The sequence below is a fragment of the Pelodiscus sinensis genome, chromosome 3, assembly GCF_052426305.1.
Source record: "Pelodiscus sinensis isolate ZL-2025 chromosome 3, ASM5242630v1, whole genome shotgun sequence".
In the NCBI taxonomy this organism is placed as follows: Eukaryota; Metazoa; Chordata; order Testudines; family Trionychidae; genus Pelodiscus; species Pelodiscus sinensis.
In genome coordinates, this window is record NC_143054.1 from 169,877,712 (window position 1) to 169,890,161 (window position 12,450).

The following is a 12,450-nucleotide window of genomic DNA, read 5'->3' on the forward strand; positions in this document are numbered from 1 at the left end:
ACAGTACTAGGTTTACAATAGCACCAATGACATGATGCTCACACTGGGAAGGAACCCATTACAAACCTGCCTAACCGTTCACACAGCTGGGTCTGGCCCCTTCCCTGGGACAGTCCAGTGCCCAGGTCCTGCTCGTCTGTAGGGGGCTTGCTTGCCCAGCAGCCAGGCTCCTCCTCGTGGGCTGGGCAGGGCTGCTGGCCATAGTGCAGGGGTGGACTGAACAGACTCACCACCTGCAGCGTCCATCCACCTCCTCAGGGTCGAACCGCCTGGAACTACTGCAGATCCAGGCCAATCTCCGCCAGTGAGGAGGGGATCGGGAGGGGACTTGGCTGGCCCCAGCCAGGCAAGTGAGTCCAGAGGGAACCCACCCTGGAAATGGCCCTGGCCACCCTGCCTGGCAGACACAATCATCTCCCAGCAGGGCCAATAAGCGCATGTTGGGTCAAAGCACAGGGTAGTGGGTCTGTGAGGGTGTAATGGGGTTGACTCACCATTGCAGCGCCTCCTACTGGTCACACCAGGAATTGGCACACTCCAAGGAAGAGAGCTACCTTCTGGCTGCTCTCTTGTCATCATGTTGCTCCACCGTCTTGCTGTGGACCCAAACTGTTTCCTGAACTGTAGCGTCCTCTTTTGGACACTGCCCGTCAGCAGTGCTCACCACGCCATTCTCTCCTCTTTCCGGGGATATCAGCAGTCCTCAGCCCTTACACCTGCCACCAAGGTTCCCTCTAAGATGCACAATAGCAAGGCCTCTCAGTTGCTTAATGAGCCCCATCTAGGGGCTCAGGACTCCAAGCACAGAGCTGCCTGGCTGGAGGAGGGGCACTTCTCCTTCAGCTCCCTACCTGCTGGGAGAGACTTGCTGCTCTGTCCTCAGCAGAGATCTGCTGCTGTAGCCAAAGAAATGCCCCTCCCCCAACCAGGAAGCTCTGTGAGTGGTTAAATGACTGATAGATTTGAGCTTTGCATGCCCATAAAGTTTGTTTCTTATAGCTACATGTCATTATCTTCAACACCATTGACTGCCATGTGTTGTAATGGCAAAATATTATATAATTCCAGCCAAGATTTAGTCCTTCATTCTCCATGCCAGTATGGGTAAGGGACTTTGTAATATGGCACTAGTCTGTTCCGTAACCAAATGCTGCAATTCGTGAAAGAAATAACACTGGAAAAGATTCAGATGACCATTGTATTGTGCTGAGGCACATTCCAAAGCAGAGTCATTCATTTAAACTGCTGTCATTCAGATGTATTATCATTCGATAAGGGAGCACAATGGGATGGAGTCAACCGAAACACAAACTAGCCATACCCAACTACACAAAGTATGTCACTTGTTGTAAGGCTTTGTAAAATTATGAGCAAAACAATGAAGCATAAGAACTCTTGAGGCCCAGCTTTGAAAGATGCATTGAGCCCTCTCCCATCCCATTGTCTGAAAACCAAGTCATTCAGGGACATCTGTTTTTAACTTTCCATTCTCTGTGAGATTGCTGGCTTGGAAATTGCATTCCATCTTTCCCAAATTGCCAGCTCCATTGATTTAATGAAAGATCTTAAAACCCAAAACACAATCCTCATCCATGCTGGAATTTCAGGCTCTAGTATAGCTGCGTTGGTGCAGAACACAATTTATTCTACTAGCTGAAATCTCAGGGTATTTCTAGACTGCATCCCTCTGTTGGCAGAGGGATGCAGATTAGGCAGGTCGACATTACAAATGAAGCAGGGATTTTAATAACGCATGCCTAATTTGCATAAAAATGGCTGCCACGTTTTGCCAACTCAGCACTTAGTCAGCAAAAAGTGGCAGTCTAAAGGGGGATCTGTTGAGGAGACTGCTGCCTCATTTGCGATGTCGACCTGCCTAATCTGCATCCCTCTGCCGACAGAGGGGTGAAGTCTAGACATACCCTTAGGCTACGTCTACACTGGCCCCTTTTCCGGAAGGGGCATGTTAATTTCAGAAGCCGTAATAGGGAAATCCGCGGGGGATTTAAATATCCCCCGCGGCATTTAAATAAAAATGTCCGCCGCTTTTTTCCAGCTTTTAAAAAAGCCGGAAAAGAGCGTCTACACTGGCCCCGATCCTCCGGAAAAAAAGCCCTTTTCCGGAGGATCTTATTTCTATGTAGCCTTAGTGTTGACAATAAGAACATAAGAACGGCCATACTAGGTCAGACCAGCGGTCCATCCAGCCCAGTATCCTGTCTGCTGACAGTGGCCAATACCAGATGCCCCAGAGGGAGGGAACACAACAGATAATCCTCACATGAGCCTAATTCGAATTAATTAGAGAGCCTAATTCGCACTACCTACTCCGTGCCGTGTGTAGCTGCGGACACGGAGTCCGTACTAATGGGGATTTAAACATGGCAGCGCCCGGCAAGATGCAAATGAAGCCTGGGATATTTAAATCCCGGGCTTCATTTGCAACTTCGAATGCCTACATTAGCCACCCTAGTTCGAACTAGGGTGGCAGTGTAGACATACCCAGAGTTAAACCATGCTTCTGTTAGCAGTTTCAGAGCAAGCAAACAAAGTATTAAATAGCATTGCCCATTCTTTTTTCTACATTTTCTTATCACTTTGACATCAATTTATTATTAATGAAATACTTTTTCCTGGCACTTCCTATAAAAAAGAAGAGAGAGGGGAGCTGGGCTGTGTTACGAAAGAGTACTGTGGAATGCTGAAATGGGGAAGCAAATTACCTGTTAAATTAGCGTATATAACCTGCACCCATGCATAACCCACGGTTTTTCCTAAATGAGTAAAAAAAAGTCTAAGATAACTCACTCACGTGTATAGCCCGTGGGTTATATACGCTACTTTAAGGTACCTGGTAATTGCTGGTTGGCCTGCAGGAGGGAAGCCGCACTCGCATCCAGGCTTCACGCAGCCGTAGCCAGGCGCAACCCACCCTCCTCTGGGAGGGGGGAACAGAGAGTGCAGGTGAGCTGGCCAGCCTTCAGGAGGGGAGCTGCACTCGTGCCCAGGCAAGTAAAAATAAACTTGCATACCCCGCGGACATGTATACCCCGTGGGGGTGGGGTGGTTGTGGGGTTTGTAAAACTTTGTATAATCTGTGAATTATATGCACTAAAACACGGTGGCTACGTCTACACTGGCATGATTTTCTGGAAATGCTTAAAACGGAACAGTTTTCCGTTATAAGTATTTCCGGAAAAAGAGCGTCTACATTGGCAGGATGCTTTTCCGGAAAAGCATCTGTCGGCAATGTAGACGCGCTTTTCTGGAAAAAAGCCCCGATCGGCATTTTCGTGATCGGGGCTTTTTTGTGGAAAAGACTACTGTGCTGTCTACACTGGCCCTTTTCTGGAACAGTTTTCCGGAAAAAGGACTTTTGCCTGAGTGGGAGCAGCATAGTTTTCCCGGAAAAGCAGCTGATTTCTTACAGTAGATTGTCAGTGCTTTTCCGGAAATTCAAGGTGCCAGTGTAGACAGCTCGCAGCTTATTCCGGAAAAGCGGCTGATTTTCCGGAATAAGTGGCCCAGTGTAGACACAGCGGCTACATCTACACTGGCCCCTTTTCCGGAAGGGGCATGTAAATTTCACCAGTCGTCGTAGGGAAATCCGCGGGGGATTTAAATATCCCCCGCGGCATTTAAATAAAAATGTCCGCCGCTTTTTTCCGGCTTTTAAAAAAGCCGGAAAAGAGCGTCTAGACTGGCCCCGATCCTCCGGAAAAAGCGCCCTTTTCCGGAGGCTCTTATTCCTACTTCAAAGACTTTGAAGTAGGAATAAGAGCCTCCGGAAAAGGGCGCTTTTTCCGGAGGATCGGGGCCAGTCTAGACGCTCTTTTCCGGCTTTTTTAAAAGCCGGAAAAAAGCGGCGGACATTTTTATTTAAATGCCGCGGGGGATATTTAAATCCCCCGCGGATTTCCCTACGACGACTGGTGAAATTTACATGCCCCTTCCGGAAAAGGGGCCAGTGTAGACGTAGCCAGCCGGTATGTTTTTACATGGTGTCAGAATATTAAAAGCATTTTGACATTGCATGTGTTTTGCCCCTTTAGCAAATTGAGTCTTATCCTCAGTATTTCCCTCCAGCCCAACCCCTTCCATTAGTTAATATATCAGTAGCACATCTATCAGAATGAGTTATGGCATAATCCACAGAAGGAAAGGAAGGCGAAATTTAACAAAACTTTGGAATAAAAGTCTACTGCAACATAAACACTGAAAGTGGGAGAGAGGAAAAGAAGTAACTTCCCACACAGCTCTGGAGATATGAGTTGTTTACTGGGTTGTTGTTAAACATTGGTTATTATTTTGCAGTAACTCATGGGGGGATTATTAATTGGCCATATGCAAAATGAGGTAAATATATAAAATTAAATAATTTACCACTTCTCAGGATGCCTTTAATCTCTTTTAAATCCTAGAGTACATTATAAATTGATAAACTGATTTACAGACTAAGTAAAGGGGCCTTTTCATCCTCCATGCTATTCAGTGATTAGCTGTACATAAATTCTAACATTCTCTTGAGAATTTTTTTATGCAGAGGCTGCCTCATCAGAAAAATACCCTAAACCACTATAGTGTTTTATATGGTTTCTCCATCATATTTTCCCCCAACACCTCTACAAGATGAACAATGATCATTTTCAAAGGAGGATAAAATTTAATAAATTATATAGTTGTCATTATGAGCCAATTTACTTTAAATTCATTGAGTGATATCCTAGCTCCATTGATGTTAATGGCAAAGCTTCTATTAATTTTAAAGGGGCCAAAATTTCTCCTATTAGTTGCAAAGATTCTTCTGAAGAATTGTATCCATGGAGAAGAAGGGCAGGAGAAAGGCCCGCGGGTCCCTGGCTTGTAAAACAAACCTGCCCCCCAAACTTGCAATGTACTTAATTGCCCTCTCCCTGTCACCACAATCTCAATCCCCAGAAATCTCGGCTCATTTCCTGTAGAAAAACCACTCCAGTCCTGTCCTTTCTTGTAAACAGCTGAGACTGTCTGTTTCAGTTTATTATTTCATGCTAGTTAAAGAAGTGACAGACGAGAGCAGCATAATAAATACAGAGCAAACTAGGAGAAAATGTCCCAGTCTATGAGACGTGGAAGGTATATTACATGTGGAAATTAAATTTATCTTGTAGCTTAGCTGACCTGAAATTTGCCTTTTAATAAAGCAAGCAGTTGCTGTGCAAATAAGTATACACCGAGCCTTTCAAGCCTAGCTAGACATTGTCTTGGCTACAGGGTGGCATGGACTATATGCTTCTTCCTGTGATCCTGCCTTTAGCTGTTAAAACATGAGAGACTACAGCTGGATCCACACATGACCTAGTGTGCTTTCAGTGTTGTTTAACTGTGTTGGTCCCAGGATATTTTTCCCAGAGCTGAAGAAGAGCTTTTTGAAAGCTCAAAAGGCTCTGGGGAGGGGCCAGAAATGAGCAGTTCAGAGTATAGCAAGAAGCTGGGGTGAGGGAGGTGGTGAGGGCTCTAGTTGTGGGGAACAGACTCTGGGGTGAGGCCAGGGATGTGGGGTTTAGGGTGCTGGAAGGGGTTCAGGCTGGGGCATGGGGTGCAGGAGAAAGTTCAGGGTGCAGGCTCTGGGAGGGAGTTTGGATGCAGGCTGGGGCTCAGTGAGATGTGGGAGGGAGTTAGGGTGTGGGAGGGCGTTCCAACCTAGGACTCAACTCCTGTGTCAGCCTGGCACATGGCACACCATGTTTTGGACAGCGACTTCTGTTGGTTTGGCTCTATATTCCATAAAGGGACTTACTTGTTTTTTACATGTTTCCTGAATGAAGGGCAGCTGTTATGCCTGCAGACTTCAGTGAGCTTGTTCTCAACCCCCAGCATAACATGTCTACGCAAGGTGAAAGGCAAAGGCCAGTCAGACCCATAGAGCTGTTATGTGCCATGGGCATATTCTGGCTATGTTTACACTGCACCGTTATTTCAGAATAAGCTATTTCGGAAGAAATACTCCAAAGTAGCTTATTTTAAAAGAGTGCGTCTATGCTCCAAGGAAGCCAGGAAATTAGTCTGTGACAGGCTCCCTTAATGTGGGTGTGCTACCTTGATTTAGAGCCCCACAAAACTCTGGGAAGTAATTACTTTGAATGGCCCTGCCCTGGGGAGGAGCTATTTTGAAATAGCAGCAGTGGAGCGTCCACACTACAGCTATTCTGAAATAGCTATTTTGGAAGAGGCGTTATTCCTCATGGAACGAGGTTTACAAACACTGAAATAAGCCGCCCGTTATTTCAAAATTATTTCGAAATAACGGGCTAGCTCTGTAGACGCTCGCATAGTTATTTTGGAATAACAGATGTTATTCCGAAATAACGCTGTTGTGTAGCGGTACCCTCTGAGGCCCTGCCTACACTAAGGAAAGAAATGTAATGCCCTCGCTACGGTTTAGCATCCACACTGCAGCACATTTTATTGACAACCCCATTTTGGCAACTTCATGGATGTAGCACATGTTCCAACCTTTATTTCAATGAAGTGTTCTGGGGCTGCTGCAGCACTTATTCCTGAACCGTTGCTGGAAGTAGCGGGTATTTGGGTAATTTTGAAATGTCATGCACTGTATTGTGGAATAGATGTAGGAGAACCAGTTTAGTTTCAACATGCATGATGTCCATGTCCTCACATGGGAGAAACTGCACTAGTTCAGCTGTGCTCATTTGTGCAATACTTTTGTACTGCGGTTAGGCAGATACAGGGGATTGTATAAAGATCACTATCTCAAAGCATTCCAGTGTGGATGCTTGTGCTACAGTTCAATATCATGGCTTACCATGTATCTTACACAGTATATTTAAATGTGTTGGAAGACCAAAACAAATTAAGTTTGGACCAAAAGCATTCTCCATATTCTTTAATTTGTAAACATTTTCTCCCAGAAAGAGTCAAAATGATAAAATGTTTGTCACATTTCAGTGTGACTCAAATCATTGTTTTCATTCTCTCTGCTTGGCAATTACTGCTCTTTTAACCACATGGACAACATCTTCTTTTCATAAACATTCCCCCACATTCAATATTATTTTTAAAAAAGTGATGGTACTACATACATAGTGTTCTCATGCAACTAGTGCTGGTTGCTGTGCAACTAGCTGGAGGCATGCTCAGGATGAGGAGGCAGCTCACTACGAATACTTGAAAAAGCTTTTGTGTTGCAGAACGATGTTAAGGAGGAAGTTCAAAATCAGCTAGCTAGTTCAATGAAATGGTGTCCAAGTCCAATCCTTTCAGGCTAAATTACACCTTAATTTTATAAGGGAAATTGTAACGGTAGAACAAAAGGGGGATTTTACCCCAAGCCTATCAAATGAAAGAGGCTCGGGGAATTACAATGGAAAGTCAAGGTAATACAGGATACTTCATTTCCTGTAACTTGACCATAGGGATAAGTATGGATAGCTCAATTGTGCTCTGGAATGAGTTGGAACAAGATTGTACCCCTTGTTTGTTTGTGGATGGTGTGTGCAGAAATACATGGACCTCTTGAGTTTCCTGATTTGCCAAGTTTGGTTTTCAATAGGGGTACATCTAGACTACAGGCTTTTGTTGACAAAAGCTTCTGTCGACAAAGAGCGTCTAGACTACCTCCAGTTCTGTCGACAAAGCAAGCCGCTTTGTCAACATGAGACTGTAGACGCAAAGGACAGTGTAGATGCAATAATGCCTTCTGTCGACAGAACTCTGTTGACAAAAGGCGTTATTCCTCGTAGAATGAGGTTTACCGCCATCAACAAAATTGCCCAGTTCTGTCAACGTTATGTCGACAAAACTCGGCGGTAGTGTAGACTTTTGGTATAGTTTTGTCGACAAAAGGCCACTGTTGTTGACAAAACCCTGTAGTCTAGACACACCCTAGGGGAGAAGCATTTCTTTATCCAACTAGATGTATCTCCCACTGGCATAGAGCTGCTACGCAAGAAATCTTATGGCAGAGTAGCTTTACCAGTACAGCTGTGCTTCTTTAAGATCCCTAGTGTAGACAGAGCATTAGATCAGACTTCACTTGGGCAAGCACAGCCCCCCACCTTCTGGAATCAAATTGCAGTATGTCAGTGGCAGAGTTGTTAGTGGTTTCTCTTTGACCTGAGCAGAAAGAATAAAATTTCAATAAATGAACTGAAGAAGGTTTAAACTGAGTCTCTGGAAAAAAATAAGAATGATAGTTTTAAATACTAGCTGATTCTTCTCTCCAAATAATGCAGAAGACCAAATTGTGCTAAGAAATAACAAAAATTCAACCTAATGTATCATAACTACGTGGCTGAGTCTACACTAGGCCACTTATTCTGGAAAATCAGCCGCTTTTCCGGAATAAGCTGCAAGCTGTCTACACTGGCCCTTGAATTTCCGGAAAAGCAACGACGCTCTACTGTACAAAATCAGCCGCTATTCCGGAAAAGCTACGCTGCTCCCGCTCGGGCATAAGTCCTTATTCCGGAACACTGTTCCGGAAAAGGGCCAGTGTAGACAGCACAGTAGTCTTTTCCGGAAAAAAGCCCCGATCGCGAAAATGACGATCTGGGCTCTTTTTTGGAAAAGCGCGTCTACATTGGCCACAGATGCTTTTCCGGAAAAAGGGCTTTTCTGGAAAAGCAGCCTGCCAATGTAGACGCTCTTTTTCCGGAAATACTTATAACGGAAACTATTCTGTTTTAAGCATTTCCGGAAATTCATGCCAGTGTAGACACAGCCCGTGTGTTTAACAAAGGACACAGGTTGAAAAAGCCCTGTACGTTTTTTTTCTAATGAATGCTGAATTTTCAGAACTGTTGTCATTTACTTTGCCATGTATAGTGGGGTTTCTTACTCCTAAGTAAACACCCTTTAATCAGCAATAGAAATGCGAACAAATGGTTTATTTTGGTGGTTTATTTGGGATTTTTTTAAATCGCTATGGTTTATTTTGTTGGTTCAACTGGAATTTTTTAAAATATTTATTTATGTTGATGTGTATAAGATTATGAAACTGTAACAGGCTAACAGATAAAAAAGATATTTTCTATCTGTAGATGGTTTAGTACTGAGAGTGCAGAGAAAAATCTACTCAGTTATGTGACTTTCCTGGTAAACGTGAGAATTGTTTTTGAAAAATATTTTGTTTGAAGATAAGTCAGGCAGGTGGCAAGCCATGACTAATGCTCATTGTACCAAGATATGCTCCTCCACTTCTCTCTCCTACCCCATGTTTGGCTTGTGTATCTGATATAGCCTGTTGAAATCTACACTGTAACTTGTAGGAGCAGGGCCTATTTAAGATGTGTTAGTACAGCGCTTGACTTAGCACAATAGATAGGAATGAAACTATACAAAAACTGATAAGAACTCTGTGTACTGAAACTTTGACTCTACAGGTGCGTCTAGACTGGCAAGATTTTCGCAAAAACTTGCCAGCTGTGTATACTGGCCGCTTGAATTTGCGCAAGAGCACTCACTTTGTAATGTACAAATTCAGTGCTTCTTGCGCAAATACTTTCATGCTCCCGCTCAGGGATAAGCCCTCTTGTGCAAAAATACTTGCGCAAGAGGGCCAGTGTAGACAGGCACCTAAAATGGCCATCGGAGCTTTCTTGCACAAAAACGCATCTAGACTGGCACGGATGCTTTTGCACAAAAGCACTTTTTGTGCAAAAGCATTCTTGCCAATCTAGATGCTCTTTTGCGGAAATACTTTTAATGGAAAAGCTTTTCCGTTAAAAGTATTTCCGCAAAATCATGCCAGTCTAGACGTAGCCTACATGTTTAGTCACAACCTTCAGGAATTTCACTGAACAAATTTCAGGCAGGATGATCTACAAGCATCAGTAGCTGCAGAAATTTCAAGTTAACTATAAAAGCAACAAGAAATATCTCTTTTTCAGAGCTAGTAAAACTCTCCTCATGACAGTGTAAAAAACCCCGCTCAAAGCTGCAGAGAAACATGTCTGGCAACAGCGATCTATTTCTAGTTGTTTCTTTCTGTTTTGTAGGTTACAGGCAGCTCAAGAATTATACTACTTGAAAAGGAGATCTAAGAAAACTAGCATCCTGAGGGGGTGGGACTGGAGAGTGCCATTTGATGCTGCTTGCCAGAGTACTCTTGTAAAAGAGGTGTTAGACCTCAGTGGGTTTGTGTGTCTTCGTGAAATAAATTAAAATAAACAAAGTAACATTAAATAACGCTGGTGTTCAGGCCCGCCGTGCATGAAAGCACATGGTGTGTGGGACTCTGAAAACCATAACTGTCCACTGGAATCAAGGATTACTAACCCTTCTGGCATGGCCCTTTGATCATGCTGACGATAATATTAATTTCCTGCAGGTCATGACCGCTTGTGGTTGGTAAAAATCCATTACACTTTTTGCTCCACAAGGGGTGTTTAGACTAAGTTCTAAGCTACCCTGAGTTCCCACCATATTATCAGACCTATTTTAAGAAGCAATTCTGGGAAGTGCTATGTCCGTCTGCTATGTACATTGGACAGACGTCTCAGACACTTCGCCAAAGAATCAATGCCCACAAAACAGACATTAGACAGGATCACAAAGAAAAAACAGTTTCTTGCCATTTCAACCAGAAAGGACACTGTCTCAATGACCTAATCACCTGCATCCTACTTCAGAAGACATTCAAATCTGCACTTGAAAGGGAATCCTCTGAACTGGCATTCATGCTAAAATTCGCCACTCTCCGCAGGGGGCTGAACAAAGACCCCAACTACCTTACCCATTACAAAGATAGCTTCCCCAATTATCACCTCTAATACCATTAACTCACAGACATCTCCCCTTCCCCACCTCTAATATCATTAACTCATAGGCATTTACCTTCCTTCCCCCGCATCCCCCCTCTGTTCTGTAATGTGATTTGTCCTTTTCATATGTGTTCTTTTTTTTTTAATTGTATCCTTTGGTATATATGGTTGTGACTATTTTCTTCCACTATTTGATCTGAGGAAGTGGGTCTGGCCCACGAAAGCTCATCATCTAATAAACCATCTTGTTAGTCTTTAAAGTGCTACATAGGCCTGTATTTTGTTTCAGCTACACCAGACTAACACGGCTACATTTCGATCACTATTTTGGGAAGGGGTTTCAGTGAGGAGTCCTGCTAGATGATGGGCTTATTCTGTTTTTTTAAACTGGTGTTTGAGACTCATCTTGGGTCTCCCTCTTCTTTATGTCTCATCCTGGGTCTCCCTCTGACCATGGAAGAGACTCGTGGATTACTCTGTGTTGTTAAGGTTGTATTTCAGTGGTGACCCAGAAATGGGGGAACTTCCCTGACTCAATCAATAGTGCAGCTTTTCTATAGCATCTGGCTTGTCCTTAGATGTTTGTCATCCAAGTGTGACTCAGGTCTGATAACTCTTGAGGAGTTCATTGTATGAAGCTACATGATTATAAACTATAGTGTCAGTGAAATGAAGGGATTTCTCTGTGATCAAGATTTGGTAGTTTACCATATTTAAAAAACTCCTTCAAGCCTTTTTGATCCACTGAGATGATAAGTACAAATGCAAACTTTGTACTAGAGGAATACAATGTAAATATGCTTAAGTGCTATGGTTAGAATAAATACTGATTATGTTCATTATTTATGGCACTGGTCAGCTTGTTTGTAGTGTGCAACTTATAGTAAATTCACAACTGCAGGTCGCAGCAAGCTGGGTGAGTACAGGGGGAGGAACCCCAGGGAACCATGTAGGAAGTGGCCCAGGGCAGGAGCGGGAGCCTTCTCTCCCACCCAGAGAACCTCGGCGCGTTTCGGCTGGGTTGCCCCGCCAAGGGAGTGACCCACTTCCCGGTCGCTCACAGGGCCCTGGGACGGGACCTGGTGGAATAGGGTGGGCCTGAGTCCCCCTACCTGGGGTGCGACCCTGCTACCATCTTAAACAGTGTTCTGGACTCAGGCCGGAGGGCCTTGACTTTGCCTTAAAGGGCCAGCTTTAAACTGTGCTTCGGACTCAGGCCAGAGGGCCTTGGACTTAAGAGGGTAGGTGGGAGGGGCCTACCGCCACAAGTAGCATAAATGAAATGTATTCACAGACTTTATTTAATGGGACTTCTGCTGCTGCATCTTTTCACACATTTCTTTGAAGTTTACGTCATAACTGGTCAAAGCCAGATCCATGCCCACATTCAGGCTGTCTTCTGTCAGTCTTATGGTGGGGCCTGGGGATGTGGGGTGTAGGAGTCTGGGTTGGGGTGCATGAGGGGCTCAGGGCAGGGGATTTGGGTATATGATGGACTCAGGGCACAAGACTGGGGTGTATGGGGGGTGCAGGAGTCTGGGAATGTGGGGGGACAGGAGTTTGGAGATGTGGGGGTATCATGGGCTCAGGGCAGGGGATTCAGATGTATGATGGGCTCAGGTTTGGTGTGTTGGGGGGTGCAGAAGTGTTATGACACTGAGGCCATATGGGTCCTGGGCCCCAACTG

The 12,450-nt window shown here is 44.4% G+C and overlaps 2 long non-coding RNA genes across 2 annotated transcripts in view; one reads left to right on the plus strand and one right to left on the minus strand.

Annotated features, from left to right (window-relative positions):
* The window catches only part of LOC102446639 (uncharacterized), a 30,958-nt gene that overhangs the window by 17,660 nt on the left and 848 nt on the right, over positions 1-12,450 (minus strand). The gene's annotated exons all lie outside the window — the stretch shown is intronic.
* Positions 1-12,450, plus strand: part of LOC112547565 (uncharacterized) — a 229,021-nt gene that overhangs the window by 4,143 nt on the left and 212,428 nt on the right. The gene's annotated exons all lie outside the window — the stretch shown is intronic.